Source organism: Microtus ochrogaster, chromosome 15, assembly GCF_000317375.1.
Source record: "Microtus ochrogaster isolate Prairie Vole_2 chromosome 15, MicOch1.0, whole genome shotgun sequence".
NCBI lineage: Eukaryota > Metazoa > Chordata > Mammalia > Rodentia > Cricetidae > Microtus > Microtus ochrogaster.
The window spans coordinates 32,662,760-32,670,087 of NC_022017.1; the positions used below are offsets into that span (position 1 = coordinate 32,662,760).

Below are 7,328 nucleotides of genomic sequence, written 5' to 3' on the forward strand. Positions count from 1 at the left end.
CTGTAGCAGTAACACAAGATGAAGGAAAAGGAGACATGCTGTTGTTGTTAAAGATGCAGAACACTCTGGCAGGAAGATAAAGTACAGGAGGTTTGCTGTGCACGAAGCTCTAAAGCTGAAAGCCTGGTGCACACTCAGGGTGCCTGAATCTTGTGCAGCTGATCTTTGAATCTACTGCATTTTATAGCTGATGGTGACTGAGGGAAAGTCAGATATTGGGGCACTCAGCTCATTTACTTGACTGAGGCAGGTATTTGAGAAGCAGCCTCTGACGCTTACAAGTAGGTATATATACATCAAGTAGATGTAGGCTCTGGCTTCCTGAGACTGACAAACACTAAAACGTGTTGATTGCTGCCTATATTAACAGATATCAGAGCATATCAGAGAGAAGAGAGTTGAGTCTAGCAAAGGAAGGACATTGTGTCTTAAGTATCTTTAAGATCTTCCTTTTGGTAACATATCCATCTTGTCTACTACCGGCTCCAGTAACCTGGGAGGACTTAAATGGAGGTCAGTATTTGTTTCCCCCAAGCCAATGCTCACTGCATTTATTGCTAGGGTTCCAGACCCCTCTCTGTTCTGCTTTGCTTGTTGGCTTTGCTTTTCATTGTTTTGATGGTATAGGCACTGCCACCTCAGCATCAAGCTGAACTCACTGGAGGATGTTTGACATTTCAGATGTTGTCAGTCCACATCTGTCTAGCGTGCTGGGATTCTTTCTTTTTGGATTAAAGAGAAACAAAACAAAATAAAAACCGAACAAACAAAAACCATGAATTTTGACACAGGCAGAAACCACCTACAAGTATGCTTACCTGAGGTTGAGGGTGCATGTGCGTGGAAGAGAGAGAGAGAGAGAAAGAGAGAGAGACCTTATGGTATCATATTAAAATTAAATAGAGCACATAAACAGGAACTGAGGTAGCAAAAGAATATAGATGAATGTTGATATAAGTTAATTTCTTTCCCTACTCTTCAGGCAGGCTGGCAAGTTGTTTAATTAGATTATTTTTGTCAATAAAACCCAAGCACAGCAATGTACTAAACTGAATGATTATATGAAATGATAGTTTAAATTTTCTGCTGCACAGCAGAGGCACAATTAATTTCTGAATAATTTTTCTTTCCTGTTCTATGAGTTTCAAATTTCTATTGATATTTCATTCTGATCAATTTCACTATATCTTATTCCTGCATTTCCAATATTGAGAATCCAAGTATTTGTCATAAGCATCATCTCTGCAACAAAGGACTAAAGATGTAATTGCCTGACATAGAGTGAGCTACAAGTTTGGAAATTATGTTACTAATGTCGATAATGAGCTTCTGATATTTAAGTAGCTCCGTGGCGGTGGGAAACTTGCAAACTTTCGGTGGGAAACTTGCAAACTTTATGGTTCTATATTGCATCATACGCCAGAGGGCTTTGCTTTTTACCTTGAAAAAAAATACATGAAGAAACTAAGGCTTAGAAATATTGGATCCTCTTCCAAAACCTGCAGAGAGTCCAATCTAATATAAACCCAGTGTGCATCACAGAACTTGCATGCTCCCTTCTATTTAGAGACAATTGCAAAATAGATAATTGCTATGGAAAAAATAGCATCCAAAATTTAAAAAAGAAGCCAAAAACAAAGCAAAACATTGCACTTGGCAAATTCAGCTCTGGCTATTTCAGAATATTAGGAAATTTGTGGAAATGCAAGACCCCACTGTTAAGGACTGAGTCTCGAGAGACTGGAAGTCATGTTCATTATTAGCCCAAGGGAGCCAGGCTCCTCTGGAGGGCAAAGCTGAAAAGGAGGGACAATAAAGGAGGCTTGGCTTGATAGTGTCAGAAAACTCATAAATGTTTCATAAGGACTCCACAGAAGAAGAAGATAAAACTTCCCCAAATGGCCTTCTTTGATTTCCTTTTAATGGGGAGATTAGAAATCCAGATGAAACACTGGGCTGGGGTGAAGGCTTGTCTTTTGAAAACCTGAAAATGCCTTGTCAAAATCCATTCCCACTATCTGATCCTTTGTGCCTTGCAGCTCTTTTCACTTGGAGAAAGGTTATCAGATTACCCCACAAGGGCATAGTGGAGTCACCAATAGGAAAGTCCTGCCTCCCGACTCTGATGGGCTGGCTGACAGAATTGGCTCTCATTAGAGCAGCCCCATTCCAGCAGAGGGGAACTACACTCCTTTATAGGATCTGGGATTTTACCCGCCTCTCTCTCTCCACATTCTTCTCTCCCACCTCCTCCTCCTTACCTGTCTCTCCCTGCCTCCCCAAACACACACACACAGACACAAACCCCACATTCTTCTCTCCCACCTCCTCCTCCTTACCTGTCTCTCCCTGCCCCCCCAAACACACACACACAGACACAAACCCCACATTCTTTTCTCCCACCTCCTCTTCCTTACCTGTCCCCACTGCTCCCTCCAACACACACACACACACACACACACACACACACACACACACACAGAGGCATACATCCCACATTCTTCTCTCCCACCTTTTCCTCCTTACCTGTCTCCCTACAAACGCACACACACACACACACACACACACACACACACACACAGGTACGCACCGCACCCTTTCTTTGTCAGGGTTTTCCTAGAGAGTCCAGACTGGCTTAGATCCAGGATCTTCCTGTCTTAGCTGATTTTACAAGGAGGATATGCTTTTTATTTATTTTTCTTTTTGGTTTGGCACCCACTAGATCTTCAGTCATGGTAGATTCAATCCCAGGATTTAATCTCTGTCTGAAGAAATGAATATTATGTACATTAGGTAAATGGATATATGCTGAAATATTATGTAAAGTGTATGATAATACTTGTAAATGGTTTTAACAAAAACACTTCCCTTTTATTTTCTGGTCTTGATTTTCTTGTATAAAAAAATAAAATAATAAACAAAAAGAAAACCAAATTGTCATTTTCCTAAGAAGCAGAAATGCCTTTTTGGTGCTAATCAAAGAGAAATTTGGATATTTTCAGGAGACAGCTTGTTAATTTCCCCCTAAAACTTTTTTTTCTCTAACAATTTCCGTCCTGTTGGGTATGTCAAGACTCTGATGGACACAGCATCTTCTCATTTCTACCCTTATCTGGTAAGTCTCACAACTCCTTTAAGGTCAAGCCTAAGTCTGACTCTCCTACAAAGCTTCTCTGAATTTCTGGGCCTCAGTGAACGCCCTGCTTTGTTGCTTCTTGAACAGCATGTATCACAGCAGAAACCACTCAGTGTTTCCATCTGCTCTTGCTCCTGGTTGTAAACATCATCTTCCCAACTGTATTCATTCTTGAAGGCAGGAACCTGAAAGCTGGGTTTTAATATCATCACAGGATCAGGAATAGGATATTTAGCACATGAAGAGGAGTCGATGATATCAAGATACAAAAATGTAACCTTCCAATGAGTAAGACACATGAGTTTGCATTTTTATCATGTGAACAAACTTCTGGCATTAGTGGAATAATTTGACCTTCAAGATTCTAGTCTTATTTTTAACTCCTCAGATTCAGCGGCTGAATTAATTCTATCTTGCATTATTCCTTGTGTTGAAGCTTTCATGATTGGGAATATCTTGCCCTATTAACGTTTGAAACTCCACCCATGTTTGTCAGTGTGATACACACATGTCAATATTTACTAAGCAAATAACTCACTTTCTCAAATTTTTGCTTACCTTGATCTTGATATGATACTAATTTGTTTTATACCTAACTGATCTTAAATGCTTGAGGATTGCTATAAATACCTGAGGATAGCTATTTCTTACATACCCTATCTTCCTGATTTACATTCTAAGGCCCATTATTGGAGCAATGCTTCAGGGTCCTTCTACTTTGGAGGCAACATCTTCTGTGGAATACAAACTCCAATGGCCTTTTAAAGTTTATCAGTTTTTACTGAGCTCCAGTTCTTAAGCACTCATCTGTCCATCCCTTTTTTGTCTTCGAGCTGTATGAATACATTATATTTCTCATTGCTGATCCAAAAACCCAATCAGTGCAGCTTCAAGCATGAAGACTCCGTTTCAGATAACAGTTCACTGAATCTATAATGTTGCAGAAGGAATGGCAACAGAAGTAGGAGGCAGCTGGTCACACTCCATTTATAGAGAGAAAACAGGGAGCGATTAATCCTTGAACTCAGCTTGCTCTGTCCTTTTTATTTCATCTTGAGATCCCAGCTCATCAAATGGTACAAGCCACAACGAGGTTCAATCTACTCACCACAATTAAGCTAATATTGACAATCCTTCACAGATACCTCCCAAAGCTTGTATCTGTAGAGATTCTTAATGTTAATTGTAACTTGTCCATGTGACAGAGAGAAACTATTTCATTTTCTGTTTATATATATATGTGTGTGTGTGATTTTAAATATTTATCTATAAGATGTTTTATGATGTATCTGCCCAGTAATAATCTTCATTCATGAATACAATAAGAGTCTTTCTATAGGACATCTACCAATAGGGGGCCATGAACTCTGTCTTGGATACCAGCGGTCTTTGCTTTATTACTCATAATACTAGCAGTAAGTTACATAGAGTCCAAAAAATGGAGGCTTAGAAAATACAATCCTAGAGTTTTTAGCTTTTACAGGAGGGACAGAGTGTTATGTATCCACTTCCTAATGGTGGTGTTGATTGTTACAGGAGGAGAACAGAGTGCTATGTATCCACCTCCTAATGGAGATGATTGTGGGGTTTGTGGCCAAAACCCTCATAGACATTGATGTGTAGTAAGCTTATCCTTGATATAAAAATGTCCTGGGGCATGAACTGTATATCATTTAATACCAAATGCCAAGTTCCTTATCTAGAGGCCTTTAGTAAAATGGTAGAGCTTTACACTTTTCTAATTGGAGACAAAGTGGGTGTTGATATGCTTAGTAAATCCAAGCAGCCCTTAGTGGACCCCTTTGAACAATATGAAGTTATACTAAAATCCACTGAAGTTAAGGTCATCAGATAAATCATAGGATATCTAACAATGTTTCATATTCAAATAAATATTTTAGTTCAATTGGTTTTTGATATTGAATATATAAATCACCAGAATAAATACCTGCTTATCTAAACTTCGAACTTAGTTGGAAACACTATAGTTTATTTGCTTCATCGGACAGCACTTCTCCCAGTAGAAGTAAACAAATTATGACATTTTGTAATTTTTAAGCTCGAAGGAATGATTGGAGATCTCATCTATGAAATTATTGAAAGTTAGAGTGGTAGAATTAGGTGAACATACATTTTAATAATACACCCCGACACACATTAAAATGTAACATTTGAGACATATCATAAATTTGCAAGTGGCAGTGGGGTCTTGGGAAAGGTGACCTAGTTTAGATCCCAGAATCCATATAAAGGCAGGTGCATTAGCACAAGTATCTGTAATTTCATCTTGCCCATGAGAGACAGAGAATTCCAGGACCAGAGTGTGGTATATGCAACAGTGGTGAACTAGAGAGACCCTGTTTCAAACAAGGTGAAAGGTAAGGACTGCCACGTTTGACAACATCATGCACATGTGTGCAAACATGTATCTACACACACACACACACACTCACATACACACATGCACGCACCCCACATAATACATCTCCACACACGTGTTCCTAACATAAAACATATAATATACATATGTCTGTGCATATGTGGTGTGTGTGTACGTGCCTACATACATACACACACACACATACTACATGTGGTTCATGGATGAATGTGCACATACACATCAATCCACACAAAAGTCATACACACACACTAAGTGTTGTTGGTAAAAGTATGTTTATATTCAGAAACATAAACATAAGCTAATTGTCTAATCAAATGTAAAATTCAACTCTAAATGAATCAAGCTTCAAGATTTTGAAAATATTTGGGCAAGATATAGGCAAAACATTTGGGACTTTTAAATGGTACAGCTATTTTGATCAAACCAGTGGTTTTCAACCTTCCTAGTACTGCAGTTAATACAGTTTTTTAATACAGTTCCTCATGTTGTGGTGACTGCCAAACAAAATTATTTTGTTGCTCCTTCATAACTGTAATTTTGCTACTCTTACGAATCATAAGGCAAATATCTGTTATGCAACCCACAGGTTGAGAACCACTGGATTAAACTTTTTTTTTCACTTGTTTTTGTCCGGTTTAAAAAAAGCTATATTAGAGACAAAGTTCTGAGGCAAATGGCTTTATTTGGAAATGATTCCCATAGCCTGAGAAAGGCGAGTAGTGCAGGGTGGGGATAGGTGGAGGAGAAAGCCAGTCTTGCTGTGAACAGTACGGGATCAGTTGTTCTGGCACCTGGAGAAGCAGTGTGACAATACCTCCAAGTCACCGACCTTGGCTAAGACTGCGGAATGGCTATCCTGCAAGTTTATTTCTTCATCCTTCCAGAGTATATGGCTTAGATTAAAAGGAAGATCACAGCAAGGAAGTTGCTATCATTTGGATCTGGACAGCCCACTGAGGCCCACCCATCAAAGACTTAATCTCATGCTTGGTGTCATTGGAAATGGTTGAAAGTTGAAGATGTGGGGTGAGGTGGGAAGTTCTCAGGTATTGTGTGTTTTTCAGAAAGGAGATCACGATTGCAGCCAAAGTTCAGAAAGGGCACTTTGTAAGGGAAAAGAAACAAAGGAATAACAAGTCATCAGCCTTGGGCCTCAAGTGGCTGAAGGAGAGAATGTATTTGATGTCTGCTACATCTTTGTATCTTTCAATGAAGCCTTTGTCCACGTTACCTATCTTTCTGGCAACTAAACTATCTGCCAGTGGAATGAAGGTAAACGCTGACAGAGATGAGTCCTCTCCCTATGCAACCATGTTGGCTGCCCAGGATGTGGCCCAGGGGTGCAAAGATCTGGGCATCACTGCCCTGTATATCAAACTCTGCACCACAGGAGGAAACAGGACCACGACCCCTGGACCGGGAGCTCAATCAGCCCTCAGAGCTCTTGCTAGCTCAGGGATGAAGACTAGACAGATTGAGGATGTTACCCGGTTCCCTCTGACAGCCTCTGAAGGAAGGGTAGTTGTCCTGGCCACTGTCTGTAAACAGGACTTCTCAAATTATTTTCTATTAATAAATTGCTTTGTATAAGTTTTAAAAAATGAAAAAGAAGAAGATCACAGGATCCCAGTCCTTCTTCCTCACTTCCTGTCACTTTTCTACATCAGCTGAGATGTTTCCTCTATGTCATGCCCCCCATTGTGACTTTCTACATCATCACAGCTCAAAAGCAAAAGACATATTTAATGAAATTGTGGATCAAAGTCTTCCAAAGTGTTTAAGCTGTGAAAC

The 7,328-nt window shown here is 39.6% G+C and overlaps 1 pseudogene; it reads left to right on the forward strand.

Moving 5' to 3' along the window:
- The first annotated feature begins 6,556 nt into the window (after positions 1-6,556).
- LOC101993435 lies at positions 6,557-7,081 on the forward strand (annotated as a pseudogene).
- The last annotated feature ends 247 nt before the right edge of the window (positions 7,082-7,328 follow it).